The 23,947-nt window shown below is 47.0% G+C and overlaps 1 long non-coding RNA gene across 1 annotated transcript in view; it reads left to right on the plus strand.

Moving 5' to 3' along the window:
• Nucleotides 1-3,324: 3,324 nt before the first annotated feature.
• LOC139753074 (uncharacterized) overlaps nt 3,325-23,947 on the plus strand; it is a 196,842-nt gene continuing 176,219 nt past the window's right edge. Inside the window, exon 1 of the long non-coding RNA XR_011713644.1 lies at nt 3,325-3,562. This is a non-coding gene — a long non-coding RNA (uncharacterized lncRNA). The remainder of the gene's footprint in view (nt 3,563-23,947) is intronic.

Here is a 23,947-nt window from a genome sequence, read left to right on the forward strand (position 1 = left end):
TATATATATATATATATATATATATATATATATATATATATATATATGGGGGTAGGTGTCATACGTATGAGCCACACCGGGGCAACACATGATATTAAGTGACTGTATAACTGACATAAGGACAGGGGAATATATGTCACTTGCTTGATACACGCTGGTTAGGTGTTCACTGTGCCTACATTATTAACTGTGGAATGGGAATTATACGTGAGGCGGGTGGCTCTCTCCTGCCAAAGCCTTCATGATGAGTCCCATAGATACACAGACCACACAGGCCCAAGGTCCAAGCGAGGTCTGGCCTTAACAGAAAGATAAGAAACATGGAAGGAGGGTCGAAGTCTTTCTGCACAGTCGAAGTTAGAGAAACGGGGCGATGGTTGGAGGGATCAAGACCGCCATCCCTTATCTGGGATAAGGTTGTGCTACCGCGCGTCCCTAACGCGAAGCCTTGAGTTTCTCTTTCTTAAGCAGAACAGACAACTAAGCTCGGGTGTATATTCAGAGGCACACTCCTTCATAACACGAGGAGAGATGATATCTGGTCCATACGCCCTACTGTGTACACAGGAGTGCTTGTTTTTGGACTAAATGAAAAGAGATCGTACGGAGGGGCACAGAGTACGAAAGAGGTGGCGTCCTGTCTTGTGTGTACAGGGATGTCAGAGGAAGGAAAGGTTGAAAGCAGAGACGAAGAGATGTTACTCTCTCTCTCTCTCTCTCTCTCTCTCTCTCTCTCTCTCTCTCTCTCTCTCTCTCTCTCTCTCTCTCTCAACCTACCATAGATCCCTTGCTATCACCACCAAACAAGCCCCTTTCTTCCCCCTAGTGTTGACTCTCATCTTCCAGAGCAGTCGCGTTTCCTCTCCTCATCATATATTTTGTTCATGTGTCGTGATGTATGTCTTTGTTATGGAAACCAGGTATGTTCCCCCACCCAGCTCAACCTGGCCAGATGAATTAGGAGTTTTCTTTGGTACGAAATGATGATTATGGATCAGATGTTTCAAGCTGTAGAGATGATGTTGGACATTTGTTTTTATCTAAATGTGACTTTAACCTAGTGGACGACGGTACGACCCTTTGAGCACGACGGAACGACCACTGAGTGCGATGGTACGACCCTTTGAGCACGACTGTAAGACATTTCAGCATGATGGTCCAACCTCTGAGCACGACGCTGCGACATCTGAGCATGATAGCACGACTTTAAGGTATTATGGAGTGACCTTTGGCCTGACCTTGAATACAGGGGTCGAATCGTCTGGCTCAAGGGTCAAGGAGTCTCATTAAAGCAAGTGTCTCTGGTTCTCTAGGATCAGCGAGCAAGCGAAACACAACATGTTGTCCAGATTGCACCGAATCTGCTGATCACTCCACTTGTACAAAGACCACATGAGTATCACCCAGGGATTCGCAATACGTCATTCACCAACAGGAAGATCCAGGTTCATTAGCGGATCTAAATATCAGGTAATTCTTAAGAGATTAAATTGCCATAATCACCCGTTGGCTCTGGGTGAATTATGAACATGTTTAGGTCGAGCACAGGTCAGGAAAGGTCAGGGAGGAGGGTGAGCACAAGACTGAGAGGGTAATGAGGTTTTCTCGCGGTACGCGGTACATCCAACCAAGGATGTTATCGTCGATAGACGCCTCCCTGAAGAACTTAAGATGTGTGCCGTATTCAGGCAACCACAGCTGACGTTCTACAAGGTGGGACTACATCAGGCAACCACAGCTGACGCTCTACAAGGTGGGACTACATCAGGCAACCACAGCTGACTTTCCACAAGGTGGGACTACATCAGGTAACCACAGCTGACGTTCTACAAGGTGGGACTACATCAGGTAACCACAGCTGACGTTCTACAAGGTGGGACTACATCAGGCAACCACAGCTGACGCTCTACAAGGTGGGACTACATCAGGCAACCACAGCTGACGTTCTACAAGGTGGGACTACATCAGGCAACCACAGCTGACGCTCTACAAGGTGGGACTACATCAGGCAACCACAGCTGACGTTCTACAAGGTGAGACTACATCAGGCAACCACAGCTGACGTTCTACAAGGTGGGACTACATCAGGCAACCACAGCTGACGTTCTATAAGGTGGGACTACATCAGGCAACCACAGCTGACGTTCTACAAGGTGGGACTACATCAGGCAACCACAGCTGACGTTCTACAAGGTGGGACTACATCAGGCAACCACAGCTGACGCCCTACAAGCTGGGACTACATCAGGCAACCACAGCTGACGTTCTACAAGGTGGGACTACATCAGGCAACCACAGCTAACGTTCTATAAGGTGGGACTACATCAGGCAACCACAGCTGACGCTCTACAAGGTGGGACTACATCAGGCAACCACAGCTAACGTTCTATAAGGTGGGACTACATCAGGCAACCACAGCTGACGTTCTACAAGGTGGGACTACATCAGGCAACCACAGCTAACGTTCTGCAAGGTGAGACTACATCAGGCAACCACAGCTGACGTTTTATAAGGTGGGACTACATCAGGCAATCACAGCTGACGTTCTACAAGGTGGGACTACATCAGGCAACCACAGCTAACGTTCTGCAAGGTGGGACTACATCAGGCAACCACAGCTAACGTTCAACAAGGTGAGACAACATCAGGCAACCACAGCTAACGTCTCTACTAGCGATGTTCAATTACCTTAACCACTTCACATCACAACGATACGACCCTTGAGCACAACGGATGGTACGATCCCTGCTCACGCCAGTATGACCATCGTGCACGACGGCACAACCTTTATGAATAATACCCTGACCTTTGACCCGACCCATGAGGGTAAGGTCAAGGATCACACCATAGTATGCAGGACATCCCATAGAGCCGTCCTTGAGGGATCAAGATACTTGTCATTAGCCTCATGACCTTTCATGACCCAGGAGTCATGACCTAGGAGTAAATCACCTTAGTAACAAAAAGGTGACAACTCCTGCAAGTAGAAAAAAAAATATTGCCTCCGAATATTATCATCTGAAGATAACATACACATTCGCTAACCTTAGCTTAGAAACTAGCTAGAAAACAGGAGTTTATAGCTGTGTCTGTAGTCAATTATAAAGTACCTAAAAGGATAAACAAATTGATACTTTAAGCACAATTTTTTTCAGTGACATCTTGCCATATGACGAGTGGATAAGATTTTCCTATTTTCCAGGAGTGAATTTATCGCCACTCGGTCGCAGTCTTGAGAAAGTTGTTTATACTTATCACTCTGGCAACACTTAATGTAGCTACAAACGACAACTGGCAACATAAAACCAGAGGTGGAGAAGCAGACCACCCGACAATGTACTTCAGTTTCGTGTGTTGACGACAGTGCGAGGGTGTTTACCACAGGGGAGTGTGTCTCACAGATCGCTTCCTGACTGCCATCTCGTCGCGTCCTCTCGTCGCGTCGTTGATCAGGTAAATATCGTTAACGACAAGGAAAGATATCATCTGATACGGGGAGAGAGCTCGCCCTCAGGAACGGACATATAGGATGACTACACTAAACCTTCTACTGGAGTGAGAGGTGAGTGAGTGTCAGGGAGTCGTGGTAACAGCCCACAGGGTATATCTACAACAAAGGTGAAACTCGCTGTAATATTTTACCGTGAGACAAATTTATTGTGCGGCGGCTTAAATGTGGCGCCAGGGGTTCTAAAATTGGGTCCTGTGGCAGCGGCCCGGGCCAGTGTTCCTAGATATTGCGTGTGTGGCCCGGGCCAGTGTCCCTGAGTTCTATGGCTATTTCCCGGGCCAGTGTCCCTCAGTTCTGGGACTCCGGCCCGGGACACTCTTCTTGGGTACCACGGTTGCGGCCCGGGATAAACGTATACATCCACAAAGTTCACCTACACAGAAACATGACCTTTACAGACCTGATGAGGCTGCGAGGATGTCAAGCAGAGAGGCCCGGGGACCAGGCTAGCGGGTGGCGGTGCGTTACTGCTACTGCTGACCAGTGACGCTAACACCTCCACACATCTGAATAACCCTGAGCTGCCTTCACCATCAACCTTCACATATAACGTCCACATGTCAACCACTCCTGGCTACATGACAGTATCCCTAACAGCTGGGAAATTAACAACATAGTACCAATCCCAGAACCCTCCAAAAACACCATAAACCCCTTCCTCCTACCGCCTTACATCACTTCTAGCCTCACTAAACAACCTGTCTGAAAAAGTGACTCATGGGAGAATCCTATAAAATCATCCCACTCTCATCCATACAAAACACGGCTTCAGACCCAACCACTCCACTACCACGCTAGACACTGACCTCACACAACATATCACAGATGGGTTTAGCTAACCACAGCCCCCCTCCCGCACAGTGCTAGTAGCAATAAACATCAATAAAGCATTCGACACTGCCCTCCGAAAACTTCCTCACACAACAGCTAATTGACACCATCTTCCACAACAATGATGATAAATGGTTGGGTTATTTCATAGCCGGATGCCTAGGCAGAGTGACTTAACAATAGCTTCACCTCAAGAACACTTAAATCCTACAGTAGAGTTCCCCTAGGATCAGTTCTTTCTCCAACCCCTCTTCAGTTTCAACCTACACGACCTCCAATTATCTGTAGCAAACTGCAATATGAAGGTCATTTCATGTGCAGACGACCTCACAAACACATCACAACACCTTGTCACTACAATAACAACTACAGATATGCAACACTACGTTACACAATGAGAACAATGGCTCATCCTAGACAGAATGTTTGCATCTTCGCAGAAAAAATTTCTATGAAAAGAATCATGGTGTTACCTAAGACCTTTCTAAAGGCTCCTGCAGCCTAAGGCTGCGCTACTTCCAGTAGCAGGGAAATATAGACTCTTTTGGAGTGAGAAGTTTTACGACGAGACTGTACTTCGAGTGATACAGCTTCGAAGAAGGTGACTTTTCGCTCGCGGTATGACTTTGAGCAGGCGGAGTCCGGTAACACACACACACACACACACACACACACACATATATATATATATATATATATATATATATATATATATATATATATATATATATATATATATATATATAGTAAGACTTTTATGGAACAGAAGGTGCAGTTCTCTCAACATATAGGCTAAAATATCCCTCATACTTCTGATTGTAATTTTTCTTAGTTTTATATTTTGATTTGTATGTTTCATCTACTTTTGTTTGTATGATTTAAGAAATTTTGTATGACTGTTAGTTGAAACTGTTAAGAAGAATTGTTTTGGTACTGGATTGAAGATGAACTTGAAAAGATTCTGCAGTTCTTGAAATCTTATCATCAGTGTTATACATGACAGCTAGATGGTGGATGTGAGCAAATGATGCTGTTCTTCATCTGTTCCCAGGGATACCTCATTGGTGTGGAAAATTACAAATAAGTATAAAGATGAATTTTTTTTGTGTGATTACTACTGATTATTATTTGTGTGTTATGTTACAGGGAGAGAGTTTTACTTTCATGTTGCCCCATCTCTTAACCTTATATATATATACATATAGCTATCCCTAGGGATAGGGGAGAAAGAATACTTCCCACGTATTCCCTGCATGTCGTAGAAGGCGACTAAAAGGGAAGGGAGCGGGGGGCTGGAAATCCTCACCTCTCGGTTTTTTTTAATTTTCCAAAAGAAGGGACAGAGAAGGGGGCCAGGTGAGGATATTCCCTCAAAGGTCCAGTCCTCTGTTCTTAACGCAACCTCGCTAATGCGGGAGATGGCGAATAGTATGAAAGAAAAGAAAGATATATACATATACATATATATATATATATATATATATATATATATATATATATATATATATATATATATATATATATATATGTATATATATATAAGAACAGTAGGTATAAAAAAAGACTGCTGTCTTACATTAAAGATGACGTGCATCAACAATAGCCAGCGAAATCCAAATCTTAGAAAGGAGGTTTTCTAGATCTCCACAAAGTGAACTGAGAGGAGAAAAGAAGAGGAAAAACTCCACCAAGTTTCCTCGGTAAAAGTTAGAAATATTTCTCAAAAGAATTTCAGGAGATACATGACGATAACCCCAGCCAGTGGTGGTGGTGGAGATGATGATAACCCCAGCCAGTGGTGGTGGTGGAGAAGATGATAACCCCAGCCAGTGGTGGTGTTGGAGGAGGAGGAGGAGGATGATAAACTCAACCAGTGGTGATGTTGTTGGAGGATGATGATAATCCCCAGCCAGTGGTGGTGTTGATGTTGGAGGATGATGATAACCCCAGCCAGTGGTTGTGTTGGAGGAGGATAATAACTTCCAGCCAGGGGTGGTGGTGGTGGTGGAGGAGGAGGTAGATGATAACCCCAGCCAGTGGTGGTGTTGGAGGAGGAGGAGGATGATAACCCCAGCCAGTGGTGGTGGTGGTGGTGGTGGCGTTGGAGATGATGATAACCCCAGCCAGTGATGGTGGTGGTGGTGGTGTTGGAGATGTCAATAACCCCAGCCAGTGGTGGTGGTGGTGTTGGAGGAGGTAATCTCGTATGATTGTGTGGCAAGCTAACTTCACCAACTCCCTCCCTCCCTCCCGAGAATTGTTGGGGAAGAAATTATTGGCGTTTCGCTTTCTTGGACCTTACCTCGAGAGCACGACGGCACGGTCCTTGAGCACGACGGTACGACCCTTGAGCACGACGGTACGATCCTTGAGCACGACGGTACGATCCTTGAGCACGACGGTGCGATCCTTGAGCATGACGGTACGATCCTTGAGCACGACGGTACGATCCTTGAGCACGACGGTACGATCCTTGAGCATGACGGTACGATCCTTGAGCAAGACCATACCATCCTTGGGCACGACGGTACGATCCTCGAGCACGACGGTACGATCCTTGAGCACGACGTTACGATCCTTGAGCACGACGGTACGATCCTTGAGCACGACGGTGCGATCCTTGAGCACGACGGTACGATCCTTGAGCACGACGGCACGACCCTTGAGCACGACGGTACGACCCTTGAGCACGACAGTACGATCCTTGAGCAAGACCATACCATCCCTGGGCACGACGGTACGATCCTCGAGCACGACGGTACGATCCTTGAGCACGACGTTACGATCCTTGAGCACGACGGTACGATCCTTGAGCACGACGGTACGATCCTTGAGCACGACGGTATCATCCTTGAACACGACGGTACGACCCTAGAGAATGAGGGTACGACCCTTGAGCACGACGGTACGACCCTTGAGCACGACGGTACGATCCTTGAGCATGACGATGCCATCCTTGAGCACGATGGTACGATCCTTAGGCACGACGGCACGACCCTTGAGCACGACGGTACGACCCTTGAACACGACGGTACGATCCTTGAACACGACGGTACGACCCTAGAGAATGAGGGTATAACTCTCGAGTATAATAGCCTTTGACCTGACCCTTAAGGGTTAGGGCCAAAGGCCAGGCCATTTACACCTAAGGATCATGCACATCTTGCTCAGTGTGTTTAAGAGTGTGTGCAGAGAGTGTGTGTGGAGAGTTCGTGTATGCGTGTGTGTGTGTGTGTGTGCTTGAGAGAGTCAACGAGAGGCCAGTAGAGTTGAGGGACTGTCTTATGGAAAGCTTATATAAAGTTGATCATTATACCAAACAAGAAGATAATCAATTCGATGATTCAGGCGTCACAAAAGGTGTTGCTACTTGACTGGGTCTGACCTCCTGGGACAATGTTGTTGTAGACAGGCGGTGGCGCCAGGCCGCCCTACTCCCTACCACTTCATACAGAGTCTCTCACTTCCAGACGTACTGGAAGGAGGGTGAGGGAGGGAGAGAGAGCGGCTTGGGGCGGTTCTTCTTCCCAATGGTTGCCACTGTGAAGAATGAATCATATCTGAAATATAAGCGATTGGGTCTCTCTCTCTCTCTCTCTCTCTCTCTCTCTCTCTCTCTCTCTCTCTCTCTCTCTCTCTCTCTCTCTCTCCTCTCCCCCGCGGCAGCCATCTCTCGGATGGACTACATCAACGGGATCAGATATTCTTTATATCACCCTCGCTTCCATGACGTCAGAGACTCATTAAAACGTCAGTGTGTGTGTGTGTGTGTGTGTGTGTGTGTGTGTGTGTGTGTGTGTGTGTGTGTGTGTGTGTCTGGGTGTGTGTCTGGGTGTGTGTGTGTGTGTGTGTGTGTGTGTGTGTGTCTGGGTGTGTGTGTGTGTGGGTGTGTGAGAGTGAGACCATTACTTGTGATTACTATGTGTGTGTGTTACGGGAGTAATTTTACACCTGTGTTGCCCCGTCTCTTAACCTTATATATATATATATATATATATATATATATATATATATATATATATATATATATATATATATATATATACCATGTCTACATTCCTATGCACACACACACACACACACACACACACACACACACACACACCAGTCTAAGCCAGGTACCCATTTACTGACCAGCTCCGAGGAGAGGACGAGGAACACCTGGGTTGAGTGTAGGCCGATTGCCATGCCTAGGGTTCGAGCCCCGGCAGGACCCGCGATACCCCTTGGCTAGTCGCGCTAACCAACCATTACACTGTGTGTGTGTGCTGAGGCACATAATTACACGCAAATATTGGAAGGTGATTAACTACCTCTTGGTTAAGTACATAATTACCCTATTCTGGGAGCGATAGCCAAGCCATAATGACCCGTAGAAAGAGCCACCTGACGTGACCCACTTCGACAAGACCATCCGGCAGAAGCGATGCTGTGGGTTCCTTGTGTGTGTGTGTGTGTGTGTGTGTGTGTGTGTGTGTGTGTGCGTGTGTGTGTGTGTAGGTGGGTGTGTGTGTGAGGCTTAGACTGATGATCGGTTGGGGTTGGTAGGGAGGAGGGGGGGGGGAACATAACTATCGTAGAACAATTAGAGTCTATCGTTAACTAGCAGTTAAAGATGTGGTTGTTGGCTGATGTATGGCAAGGAGAGGAGGAGTCAGCGGGGATAGAATTTTTTTTTTTTTCTGCGTTGGGAAGTGATTGATAAAAGTGCTATGGATGTGATGGTCTGGGTGATAGTAGAGGCAAGGAGTGGAGTGGGATGGGAAGGGGGTTGATAACTGCCCCAAGGGATAGATGAAAGTTGATTGGACAGGCGAGATGGGTGTGTGTGTGTGTGTGTGTGTGTGTGTGTGTGTGTGTGCGATAGTAGTGGAGAGAGAGAGAGAGAGAGAGAGAGAGAGAGAGAGAGAGAGAGAGAGAGAGAGAGAGAGAGAGAGAGAGACAAGCAGTGGAAACACAAAACAACAATATTTTCGATATTTTCCCTCGTTTGAGCTGAAGAGATGAACTCTTAGAAAGGTCAAAGGTCAAAGGCCAGGCGATCGTACTAAAGGGTTCTACTATCGTGCTCAAGAGACGAATTATCGTGCTCAAGGGACGAATTGTCGTGCTCAAGGGACGAATTATTGTGCTCAAGGGGCAAATTGTCGTGCTCAAGGGACGAATTATTGTGCTCAAGGGGCAAATTGTCGTGCTCAAGGGGCGAATTGTCGTGCTCAAGAGACGAATTATCGTGCTCAAGAGACGAATTATTGTGCTCAAGGGGCAAATTGTCGTGCTCAAGGGGCGAATTGTCGTGCTCAAGAGACGAATTATCGTGCTCAAGAGACGAATGATTGTGCTCAAGGGGCGAATTGTCGTGCTCAAGAGACGAATTATCGTGCTCAAGGGACGAATTGTTGTGCTCAAGGGACGAATTATCGTGTTCAAGAGACGAATTATCGTCCTCAAGGGACGAATTATCGTGCTCAAGGGACGAATTATAGTGCTCAAGGGACGAATTATCGTGCTCAAGGGACGAATAATCGTGCTCAAGGGACGAATTATCGTGCTCAAGGGACGAATTGTCGTGCTCAAGGGACGAATTGTCGTGCTCAAGGGACGAATTGTCGTGCTCAAGGGGCGAATTGTCGTGCTCAAGGGACGAATTGTCGTGCTCAAGGGACGAATTATCGTGCTCAAGGGGCGAATTGTCGTGCTCAAGGAACGAATTGTCGTGCTCAAGGGGCGAATTGTCGTGCTCAAGGAGCGTACCATAGCGTCAAAGGACGTAATGTCACGTCAAGAGATGTGTGTACCTTCGTGTTCTGTGGTCGTACCGCCGCCGTGTGGGAGGGTCTAGCGTCCATCTGAAATGGCTTATATAGTAGAGAGATACAGTGAGTCATGATGGACGAGATGTTTAGTATGTAGCGAGGACAGAGGGGGACACTGTTAGTGTTGTTGCAGGAGGGTCGTGTGGGCTGGGAACACTATGTGAGGGTGATGAGGTGTGTGTGTGTGTGTGTGTGTGTGTGTGTGTGTGTGTGTGGAAGGAGGAGGGAGATTGGGGAACATTGTTACTGCTGCAGGAGGGTCGTGTGGGCTGGGAACAATGGATTCAGGAACCACCCATTTTAGAGACAGGATGTGGAAAGGTTTGGTTGGTTACGTGGGCTTTAAGCCTATCGACAGCCAGGGGTCATTAAGGTCGCCAGCGTCAAACTATAAGCAGCCATCGAAAAAATACCAACACCTTCTTCATATATATATATATATATATATATATATATATATATATATATATATATATATATATATATATATATATATATATATATTCCTATGAGTCCACGGGGAAAATGAAACACGATAAGTTCCCAAGTGCACTTTCGTGTAATAATCACATCAGGGGAGACACAAGAGAGAAATATAACACTCAGTTGATATACATCGAAGAGACGAAGCTAGGACGCCATTTGGTAAACATATGATATATGGGATATATGGGATGGGATATATATATATATATATATATATATATATATATATATATATATATATATATATATATATATATATATATATCCCTGGGGATAGGAGAGAAAGACTACTTCCCACGTATTCCCTGCGTGTCGTAGAAGGCGACTAAAAGGGAAGGGAGCGGGGGGGGGGGGGCTGGAAATCCTCCCCTCTCGTTTCTAATTTTCCAAAAGAAGGATCAGAGAAGGGGACTAAATGAGGATATTCCCTCAAAGGCTCAGTCCTCTGTTCTTGACACTACCTCGATGATGCGGGAGGTGGCGAATAGTACAAAAAAAAATATATGTATACATAAATATATATTTCATTATACTTAGTCGCTGTCTCCCGCGTTAGAAAGGTAGCGCAAGGAAACAGACGAAAGAATGGCCCGACCCACCCACATACACATGTATATACATAAACGCCCACACACGCACATATACATACCTATACATTTCAACGTATACATACATATACATACACAGACATATACATATATACACATGTACATATCCATACTTGCTGCCTTCATACATTTCTGTCGCCACCCCGCCACACATAAAATGGCACCCCCTTCCCCCCGCGCGTGCGAGGTAGCGCTAGGAAAAGACAACAAAGGCCACATTCGCTCACACCCAGTCTGTAGCTGTCATGCGGAATGCACCGAAACCACAGCTCCCTTTCCATATCCAGACCCAACAAAGCTTTCCATGGCTCACCCCAGACGCTTCACGTCGACCCCGGTATATATATATATATATATATATATATATATATATATATATATATATATATATATATATATATATATATATATATATATATATATATATATATATATATATATATATATATATACCCTGGCTTAAACCAGGTACCCATTTTATCGGCCAATCCTTGGGGTAGATGAACAGCTGGATTGACTGTGGACCGACTGCCGTAAACAGGATTTGAACTCATGCGCTCGACCCTGGGCGTGGGCCCGTGAATGCGTGACGGTCAGGAACGCTAACTGCTACACCACGGGAGTCCATAAATATATGAAGTTTTGATTTCACAATTTCTGGTTGTTCCATTGCATTTCTCTGTTCTCTTCTGTTCTTTGTTCATTTCTCTTTCTTGTGTACATGGTAGTTTATTTCTGATCATATCTACCTCTCGGTCATAATTCCAACGTGTTCACTGGTGTTCTCCACATGTCTCTTGACTGCCTCGCTGAGCGTTCTTCTCCTACTGCTACCAGTTGTTCTTCTGTTCTCCGGGGTCGTGCTTCGCTAACTCTGGCAGCCAAAGGCCGTAGAGAGAGAGAGAGAGAGAGAGAGAGAGAGAGAGAGAGAGAGAGAGAGAGAGAGAGAGAGAGAGAGAGAGAGAGAGAGTGTACAGCCAAACCCCGGCAGGGAGGGAGTCATAATACAGTACAGTGATGGAAAATACATCAGTCATTCAAAATTCAACAAATGAGTTCAGGGCGAAGCAACGCATCACCTTTAAGACAGTGGGCTTAGCACTGTCTTTGTTCTGTATAAACCCACGGCCAGCAGCACCTCCTCCTCCTCCTCCGTGCGTCTCTGCTCTGCTGCCGTAACTCTACTGTCCCTTACCACACCGTTCTACTGATGCCCCCTAAGGGAAGTATTCTTTCTCCCCTCATTCCTCCTCTCATGTTTGTCTACGGCTTATTCTTACTGGCCAATCGTTGTGTTGGGAGTGTGTTTTTTTTGGCAGCTCTGCTGACCACAATCCCAGACATGTTAGTTGTGTTGGTAGAGTAACGCGTTGGTGGCACTTCTGCTGACCACAATCCCAGGCATGTTAGTTGTGTTGGTAGAGTAACGCGTTGGTGGCACTTCTGCTGACCACAATCTCAGACGTGCTAGTTGTGTTGGTAGAGTAACGCGTTGGTGGCACTTCTGCTGACCACAATCCTAGACGTGTTAGTTGTGTTGGTAGAGTAACGCGTTGGTGGCACTTCTGCTCACCACAATCCCAGACATGTTAGTTGTGTTGGTAGAGTAACGCGTTGGTGGCAGTTCTGCTGACCCACAATCCCAGGCATGTTAGTTGTGTTGGCAGAGTAACGCGTTGGTGGCAGTTCTGCTGACCACAATCCTAGACGTGCTAGTTGTGTTGGTAGAGTATCGCGTTGGTGGCAGTTCTGCTGACCACAATCCTAGACGTGCTAGTTGTGTTGGTAGAGTAACGCGTTGGTGGCAGTTCTGCTGACCACAATCCCAGACATGTTAGTTGTGTTGGTGGAGTAACGCGTTGGTGGCAGCTCTGTTGATCACACTGGCTCCTCCCGTATCTCCCACCTTCTCTATACTGCCACGGGATATCAACATAATTCATTTGTCTTTTCTGTTGTATGTCCCTCCATTAAAACAGTAGTGTGTCTGTCTCTATTTCTGTGTCTGTCTGTCTGGTAGGATATGATCATTTCTACACGTCTATTCTTCTCATTGGCCTGATCTCTTCTTTCATCTCTTCTTTCAGTGGAGTACATAGCTCTGTCATGTTCATCGCCACTGTCGTATCTTCGTTGTATTCAATGTGGTTGTGGTTCTTGCTTTTCTATATGGATGGTCTTGTTTGTACTTTGTTATATTTCTGGTTGATGTTTTGCTTAAGCTGTTGCCAGTGTAGCTCTTCTCCTTCTTCTTATTCTTATTCTTCTTTTTCATCTTTTTCTCCTCCTCCTCCTCTTCCTCCTCCTTATTCTTATTTTTCTTCATCATCTCTTTCTCCTCCTCCTCGTCCTCCTCCTCCTCCTCCTCCTCCTCCTCTTCCCCCTCCTCCTCCTCCTCCTCTCTCTTCTTCTTCTTCTTCTTCTTCAAAATTCTACTTTTCTCAAGTCACTTCTCCTACAACCACGCCAAGACATCCATTCCGGCTGAAACACCGACCACCGCAAGTGTCCCTAACACCTTGCAGCGCAGGATGCTGAAGAGAGAGAGAGAGAGAGAGAGAGAGAGAGAGAGAGAGAGAGAGAGAGAGAGAGAGAGAGAGAGAGAGAGAGATGGATGGCAAAGTTGAAAACGAAAGGTTTGGGAGCGAGTGAGAGGAGCAGCATCAGCAGCAGCTAGAGGCATGAGAGCCACATAGTATGTGTGACAACCCCTCCTCCACCCTGGGCTGCCTCTCCTATCTTCCCCAGGTGTCACTCATACTTGTACCCTCTTGCCAGAACCCTTTAGCCATCCCTCACGCGTTGCTAGGATCCCATGGCTGACTCTCAGGCGTCGCTAGGATCCCGTGGCTTAGTCTACCAGGCGTTGCTAAGATGTGGCTGAGTCTACCATGCGTTGCTAAGATCCCGTGGCAGAGTCTCGCAGGCGTTGCTAGGATCCCGTGGCTGAGTCTCGCAGGCGTTGCTAGGATCCCGTGGCTGAATCTCGCAGGCGTTGCTAGGATCCCGTGGCTGAGTCTCGCAGGCGTTGCTAGGATCCCGTGGCTGAGTCTCGCAGGCGTTGCTAGGATCCCGTGGCTGAGTCTCGCAGGCGTTGCTAGGATCCCGTGGCTGAGTCTCCCAGACGTTGCTAGGATCCCGTGGCTGAGTCTCGCAGGCGTTGCTAGGATCCCGTGGCTGAGTCTCGCAGGCGTTGCTAGGATCCCGTGGCTGAGTCTCCCAGACGTTGCTAGGATCCTCCCAAGTCGTGAGGATCTTTCTTGTCTGAATGCGCCTGATGCACTTTAGGAATCCTCGATAGAGCACTTGTGTCTCCAGATGTTCCAAAGTTCAGACACACCGCAGTTTGTATGTTCCAAAGTTCAGATACACCACAGTGCATATGTTCCAAAGTTCAGACAATCAACAGTTTATATGTTCCAAAGTTCAGACACACCACAGTGCATATGTTCCAAAGTTCAGACACACCACAGTTTATACGTTTCAAAGTTCAGACACACCACAGTTGATATGTTCCAAAGTTCAGACACACCACAGTTGATATGTTCCAAAGTTCAGACACACCACAGTTGATATGTTCCAAAGTTCAGACACACCGCAGTTTGTATGTTCCAAAGTTCAGGCACACCACAGTTTATATGTTCCAAAGTTCAGACACACCACAGTGCATATGTTCCAAAGTTCAGACACACCACAGTTTATACGTTTCAAAGTTCAGACACACCACAGTTGATATGTTCCAAAGTTCAGACACACCACAGTTTATATGTTCCAAAGTTCAGACACACCACAGTTTGTATGTTCCAAAGTTCAGACACACCACAGTTTATATGTTCCAAAGTTCAGACACACCACAGTTTATACGTTCCAAAGTTCAGACACACCGCAGTTTGTATGTTCCAAAGTTCAGGCACACCACAGTTTATACGTTCCAAAGTTCAGGCACACCACAGTTTGTATGTTCCAAAGTTCAGACACACCACAGTTTATATGTTCCAAAGTTCAGACACACCACAGTTAATATGTTCAAAGTTCAGACACACCACAGTTTATACGTTTCCAAAGTTCAGACACACCACAGTTTATACTGTTCCAAAAGTTAGATACACCACAGTTTATACGTTCCAAAGTTCAGACACACCACTGTTTGTATGTTCCAAAGTTCAGGCACACCACAGTTGATATGTTCCAAAGTTCAGAAACACCACAATTAATATGTTCCAAAGTTCAGAAACACCACAGTTAAAATGTTCCAAAGTTCAGCAACACAACAGTTTAGCTGTTCCAAAATTTAGATACACCACAGTTTATATGTTCCAAAGTTTAGATACACCACAGTTTATATGTTCCAAAGTTTAGAAACAACGCAGTTTATATGTTCCAAAGTTTAGATACACCACAGTTTATATGTTCCAAAGTTTAGATACACCACAGTTTATATGTTCCAAAGTTTAGATACACCACAGTTTATATGTTCCAAAGTTTAGATACACCACAGTTTATATGTTCCAAAGTTTAGATACACTACGGTTTAGATACTCCAAAGTTTAAGATTTTCTGGTAGCCTTAACGGCTCCTGACAAACCCTTGTTCTTGCGTAAGACTTGTTTAAGTAGTTTAATATTGTTAGGCAACTTCTAAAACTTTCACGTACCGTCCAAATTATCATAAAGGACTGGACCTTATTTCTTTCCACTGTAAGGTATCGAACACAGACCCCAAGACCACAATAGGGTTGGACCTTTTATAATTTACCTTCACTAGCTCAGGGCAGGTCCTCACATACAGACCAACTCCATCATGGGGGATTTACAGCTAACTGGGTTTGGCTGTGTGGCAGCTTCCTAAGCCGAGACTCAATCCCAGGTTCGCAGGTTCATGATTAATGATGTTTACCATTACACCACGGAGGCTGTAATATCCTGGGGTGGTTTTGCCGAAGACATCAGGTGCCTTACTCTGCTACAGAGCTTCTACATGTTCCTCTTAATTAATGGCATTGGGAGAAATCAATATGAGGGCAACTATACATTTCTGTACACGACGCTCACATCTTTTCAGAAACTTGCAGACGATACCGTCTGCCTTTTCCATTCCCAGCGAACAGGTTTTGGAATCATCATATCGCTCTGTGTCTTCAGTAAACAAATTCTTAGGACGGATGAGGAAGAATTATCATGTTGACATGCTTGAAATTGATTTTCAGTTGTTGAATTGATCGTAAATCGTCATGTTTCCATATGACGAAGAAATATAGTCGACGACAATATCTTTCCCCAATATCTCTGAGCTCAACAGCTTCCCAAACTCTGGTCGCTCGTTATAAGCGTCTACAGGAAGGTAAAGTTCCACTCAGAGGGCTCGAAGCTGGCCAGAAACCCTTCAGAGGTGGTCTAGAATTTTAAACAGGTCTCAGAGGGGAATCTGTCCCAGGATTTATGGAGCGAACCGGTTCTTGTAAAGGTGAAGAACTTGTTACGTTTTATCTATTAGTATCCAAATATATCTTAAAAGCATTCAATGTGACCAAAGAATTCTTTAAGGTCATCGTAGGCTCTTTGAGGCCACATTAACCATTCACATGCTCTCAAAGGTTTTACAGACGAGATGCCCTTAAGAATTTCAAAGGATTTGGAGGGTCGAGGCTGTCAGACCCCCTGTTCAATCGTCAGGTCTACCACTCGGGATTTCCAACGTCTTCACACGTCCTCCAAACACTCCTACACCCGAGGGCAGGATACGTTCTTGTTTGTCCATAGGACTTTTTAGGCGAACTCCATTCATTGCTTATTATAGGTGAGAACACGTCATCCCAGCCTTTCCCTCACTACCACAGTAACTGTGTGTGTGTGTGTGTGTGTGTGTGTGTGTGTGTGTGTGTGTGTGTGTGTGTGTGTCACTCTCAATGCGGCGTCTTTATGTACATTAGTACAGTGCTGGGAGGGAGCTGTGGCTGGGGTAGGGGTCTGGTGGAGGCACCAGCTGTTCAGACGGGAGCCCCCAACACCAGAGGAGCTGGACCCCCTGTACAAACCTGAAGGTGTTTGTTATCTTGTGGCTCAACTGACCTCATCACACAGAATCGATTCTGTTATCGTACATGTTAACGAAAGCAGCCCTTTATCTGGCCCCATGCTCGCGTCGTAGTCCACAGCAGTTAAACCCGATATACAGACCAAAGATCCAAATATTTTCTTAACTTGTGATATTCTTCTTATTTTTTTTTCCCAACTGATCACAACATGTTTACCAGTTGATTACATTAATCCACTGGATATGATGATATCATACCTGCAGACGACCATGATCAGGATGGTTAATCACCTCACAATATATCATCGCAGTTAAATCTGTATTCTAAAAAGGAAAAAAAAATTTTGCCTTCTAAAAAAAAGAAAAAAATCAGATATTAAAACTAGAATATCATCAAACATGATCGGTTAATTAATGAAATTGCAATTATTTTTCTTTTTTATATATATATTTTTGCTCATAACTTCCGGTTGTAGTATTGTGACAGATACTGTAGTAGGATATTCATGGTATAATCTGAAAGAATTATAAAATAATCACTTTGAACGAGCGTCAGCTGTTGTGTTATGTATATATTACGTCACCATGACTGTATCTGTTGGTACAGTTGAGATTACAGGACGTAAGGTTACAGTTACGTCAAACAGTCTCGCTGATGTCTGACAACAGACGCCAGTAACGGTAACGTCTGAAAACAGGCACCAGTAACGGTTACATCTGAGTAACGGTAATCCCTGACAACAGACACGAGTATCGGTAATCCCTGACAACAGACACGAGTAACGGCAATCCCTGACAACAGACACAAGTAACGGTAATCCCTGACAACAGACACAAGTAACGGTAATCCCTGACAACAGACACAAGTAACGGTAATCCCTGACAACAGACACAAGTAACGGGAATCCCTGACAACAGACACCATTAACGGTAAACATGACTTGTACCAGTTAGCACAAGGGCTACCCAGCTTCCAGGACATTAACGGTAAACATGACTTGTACCAGTTAGCACAAGGGCTACCCAACTTCCAGGACAGGTACTGGTGACCTATTGGGCCAGGTAATGGTGACCTACTGGACCACGTACTGGTGACCTATTGGACCAGGTTCTATCTTGCGACACACACACACACACACACACACACACACACACACACACACACACACGATGCCCACGAACTTCTCTCTCTCTCTCTCTCTCTCTCTCTCTCTCTCTCTCTCTCTCTCTCTCTCTCTCTCTCTCTCTCTCTCCGCACACCCTGGTCTCCCGGCACTGTCTCCGGCCTCATAATTGGCGAGGTTTACTGTCCGTGGCAACCGTTGGTGTTCACGGTGGTGGCTGGAGGGAGCCACAGTTCGAGGCACTTCGGTGTGGGGGAGAGGCAACATTTTCCCCCACAGTGTTTGTGTTGGCCAGCCATGCAGTCCGCCCGGGAACACGACGGAGACTTGGTTCCTGTATGCGACGTGAACTGTACCGTCTGTGTGTACCGTCTGTGTGTACCGTCTGTGTGTACTGTATCTGTGCACCGTCTGTGTGTAGTCTGTGTGTACCGTCTGTGTGTACTGTCTGTGTGTACCGTCTGTGTGTACCGTCTGTGTGTACTGTATCTGTGCACCGTCTGTGTGTAGTCTGTGTGTACCGTCTGTGTGTACTGTCTGTATGTACCGTATATGTGCACTGTCTGTGTGTACCGCCTGTGTGTACTGTCTGTATGTGCCGTCTATGTGTGTACCGCCTGTGTGTACTGTCTGTATGTACCGTCTATGTGTGTACCGCCTGTGTGTTCTGTCTGTATGTGCCGTCTATGTGTGTACCGTCTGTGTGTACTGTCTGTATGTACCGTCTATGTGTGTACCGTCTGTAGACCTGATACATATGTATGTATGTATGTATGTATGTATGTATGTATGTATGTATGTATGTATGTATGTATAAACGGCCTAAGCCAAGTACCGATTAATCTTGCCTTGTGGTGTTTTATCTCCCGATTGGTCCAATTTCATGAATTTAACTCTCGCATGACCACCTCTACGGATAGTAGTACACACACACACACACACACACACACACACACACACACACACACACACACACACACACACACACACACAAGGGTGCTGGATGGGTGAAGTTAAACATATGGAGATGATGATGATGAATACCTGCAGTTTACAGAGGTTCAGAAACTGAAGAGAAAAGATGACCCCCTTGTGGTGAAAAAACCTCATTCCCTTCCTCATGGTACGTATACAATACTGATGACAGTGAAGCCTCTACCACACCACAGTGAAGCCTCTACCACACCACAGTGAAGCCTCTACCACACCACAGTGCAGCCTCTACCACACCACAGTGAATTTTCTACCACACCACTGTGAAGCCTCTACCACACCACAGTGAATCTTCTGCCACACCACAGTGAAGCCTCTACCACACCACAGTGAAGCCTCTACCACACCACAGTGAAGCTTCTACCACACCACTGTGAAGCCTCTACCACACCACAGTGAAGCCTCTACCACACCACAGTGAAGCCTCTACCTCACCACAGTGAAGCCTCTACCACACCACAGTGAAGCCTCTACCACACCACAGTGAAGCCTCTACCACACCACAGTGAAGCCTCTACCACACCACAGTGAAGCCTCTACCACACCACAGTGAAGCCTCTACCACACCACTGTGAAGCCTCTACCACACTAAAGTGAAGCCTCTACAACACCACAGTGAAGCCTCTACCAAACCACAGTGAAGCCTGTATCACACCACAGTGAAGCCTCTACCACACCACAGTGAAGCCTCTACCACACCACAGTGAAGCCTCTACCACACCACAGTGAAACCTCTAGCACACCACAGTGAAGCCTCTAGCACACCACAGTGAAGCCTCTATCACACCACAGTGAAGCCTCTACCACACCACAGTGAAGCCTCTACCTCACCACAGTGAAGCCTCTACCACACCCCTGTGAAGCCTCTACCACACCACAGTGAAGCCTCTACCACACCACAATGAAGCTTCTACCACACCACAGTGAAGCTTCTACCACACCACAATGAAGGCCTCTACCACACCACAGTGAAGCCTCTACCACACCACTGTGAAGCCTCTACCATACCACAATGAAGGCCTCTACCACACTAAAGTGAAGCCTCTACCACACCACAATGAAGCCTCTACCACACCACAGTGAAGCCTCTACCATACCACAATGAAGGCCTCTACCACACCACAGTGAAGCCTCTACCACACCACAGTGAAGCCTCTACCACACCACAGTGAAGCCTCTACCATACCACAATGAAAGCCTCTACCACACTAAAGTGAAACCTCTACCACACCACAGTGAAGCCTCTACCACACCACAGTGAAGCCTCTACCACACCACAGTGAAGCCTCTACCATACCAAAGTGAAGCCTCTACCAGACCACAGTGAAGCCTCTACCACACCACAGTGAAGCCTCTACCACACCACAGTAAATCCTCCACCACACCACAGTGAAGCCTCTACCACACCACTGTGAAGCCTCTACCACACCACAGTGAAGCCTCTACCACACCACAGTGAAGCCTCTACCACACCACTGTGAAGCCTCTACCACACCACGCCTACACATAACAGTATCAAGGACCCATGGAACACTGGCATAACAGTATCACCAACACGTGCAACACTAACACGCAACAGTATTACCAACACGTACAACACTAACACGCAACAGTATTACCAACACATAAACAATAACACACAACAGTATTACCAACACATACAACAATAACACACAACTGTATTACCAACACGTGCAACACTAACACAGCAGTTTTACCAACACGTGCAACACTAACACAGCAGTTTTACCAACACGTGCAACACTAACACACAACAGTATTACCAACACATACAACAATAACACACAACAGTATTACCAACACACACAACACCGACACATAACAGTATCAGCAACACATGAAACACTATCATATAACACTATCATGAACCGATCAGCAACGCTTATGATGTCGGTAAAGTCGTTACTCATGGAGTTATAATGTAGTAATTTCCCCCTTAACGACTGACCGACGACGATTGGTTCGGCCATTCCCTGGATACTGGGCCGTAAACACTGTGGCACGAGTCCCCGCTGGTGTGGCACGAGTCCCCGCTGGTGTGGCACAAGTCCCCGCTGGTGTGGCACAAGTCCCCGCTGGTGTGGCACGAGTCCCCGCTGGTGTGGCACGAGTCCCCGCTGGTGTGGCATGAGTCCCCGCTGGTGTGGCACGAGTCCCCGCTGGTGTGGCACGAGTCCCCGCTGGTGTGGCATGAGTCCCCGCTGGTGTGGCACGAGTCCCCGCTGGTGTGGCACGAGTCCCCGCTGGTGTGGCACGAGTCCCCGCTGGTGTGGCACGAGTCCCCGCTGGGTGGCACGAGTCCCCGCTGGTGTGGCATGAGTCCCCGCTGGTGTGGCACGAGTCCCCGATGGTGTGGCACGAGTCCCCGCTGGTGTGGCAGGAGTCCCCGCTGGTGTGGAACGAGTCCCCGCTGGTGTGGCACGAGTCCTCGCTGGTGTGGCACGAGTCCCCGATGGTGTGGCACGAGTCCCCGATGGTGTGGAACGAGTCCCCGCTGGTGTGGCACGAGTCCTCGCTGGTGTGGCACGAGTCCCCGATGGTGTGGCACGAGTCCCCGATGGTGTGGAACGAGTCCCCGCTGGTGTGGCATGAATCCCAGCTGGTTGTGACACGAGTCCCCGCTGGCGTGGGTCACATGCTTAGGGCTCCTTAGCCTCATCATTGTGACGTGTTAACCACTGAGCACGTCAGCTTAACTCCCGCAGTACCGTGACTAAAGCTGACGTGCTGACGGGAGAGGGTCGGTCGGTCAAGTCTTCGTACACAGGGAGCTAGGTCGTTCACACACACACACACACACACACACACACACACACACACACACACACACACACATACACACACACACACACACACACACACACACAGAGAAAGGAGAGGTGGCCCAGGAGCGTCATACAACTCCCTCCTCGGGTGTAGTACTGTACACACTGATTACACCCAAGTCTCACTCGCTTCATCAACACAGCTCAACCCGCCCTTGCCCTCTCATCCACCCTCTCCTCCTCCTCCCATACCATGTGTACACGCACGATGACTTCACTAACCAGCGAAGTCAACATTGGGGCCACAAGCAGACCTCACCAACCGGTCAGGTCACCAGTATCTGACCTCATCAACCATCTAGGTCACCAGTGGTGACCCTAGCCGACCTCACCAACCAGCCAGGTCGACCGCTCTGGGTCCAAATCCTCAGTCGTAACATAACTAACCTCTTGAGAACAACAGAATGAGCCTTGAGAGGAATGTTACGAGCCTGTAGCAAGACGGTACGACTCTTGAGCACATTAGTACAATCCTTGAGCACATAAGTACAATCACTGAACACGACGGTACGACTCTTTAGCACAACGGTACAATCCTTGAGCACGTCAGTACAATCACTGAACACGACGGTACGATCCTTGAGAACTATGGTGCCATCCTTGAGCACGACGGTACGATCACTGAACACGACGGTACAATCCTCATGTACTAAGGTACGACTTATGGGCACGATGGCTCGGCCTTTGACCTAACCCATACGAGGTAGGTCAAAGACCATGCCACAATACCCTACTGATCTTGCGATTATCCTCAAAAGGGTAAGGCAAGCGGCGAAGTAAAGGAAGGAGGGGGGGTGGAGAGAGAGAGAGAGAGAGAGAGAGAGAGAGAGAGAGAGAGAGAGAGAGAGAGAGAGAGAGAGAGAGAGAGAGAGAGAGAGAGAGAGAGAGAGAGAGAGGAAGAAGAAGAAGAAGAAGAAGAAGAAGAAGAAGAAGAAGAAGAAGAAGAAGAAGAAGAGGAAGAAGAGTGAAAACGCGGGAAGGAGGAGGAGGAGGAGGAGGAGGAGGAGGAAGATAGAGACGTTAATGATTTACTTGGCGCCTTAGATGTGGGCTGGTGCAGACCGGCACGAACCTCGGGGATTATTACTGCCTCCGCTGACAGTGTATTGCCCGGGTGACTGCCTCCGCCCTTGCTCATAATCCCTGCGGTCGTTACTTTATCTCTGCGTGTGTGTGTCTTGTAGCGGGGTAATGTGTAGGTAGCTTTAGGTAGCCAGTGCCACCACCACCATCGTGAATACTGTAACGTCATTCGCTTATGACACTTCCCAGGTCTTAACATGCCCCTGAGAGCGACCCGACACTGTGTTTGAAATCAGTCTCACGACCGCCACACACACACACACACACCCGGGTCTACTAGAATATCTCCTCATCCATCTGAGAGTAACCTCTTGTGACCCTTGTGTGACCTATGTAGGTCACAGGCAAGATACTGAGTAGGGAAACGATACTAATCTTCACAACAGAGGCGTCCACCCGCCATCCTTTTTAATTCTTCAGACACCCATTGTAACGACTTAGCGGCCATGCCCACACAATTAACAATAGCGGCATGGCTGACCTAACTGACTCGTATTCACCCATGCATCAGTGCAGTCAGTCTATCAACCTATTACACACCACACGCACACCACTCTGGTGACTGGAAAATTTCTTAAACATGTGATTCCAGGCTCATCTCCCACAGGAGCCTGTA

The sequence above is a fragment of the Panulirus ornatus genome, chromosome 14, assembly GCF_036320965.1.
Source record: "Panulirus ornatus isolate Po-2019 chromosome 14, ASM3632096v1, whole genome shotgun sequence".
In the NCBI taxonomy this organism is placed as follows: Eukaryota; Metazoa; Arthropoda; class Malacostraca; order Decapoda; family Palinuridae; genus Panulirus; species Panulirus ornatus.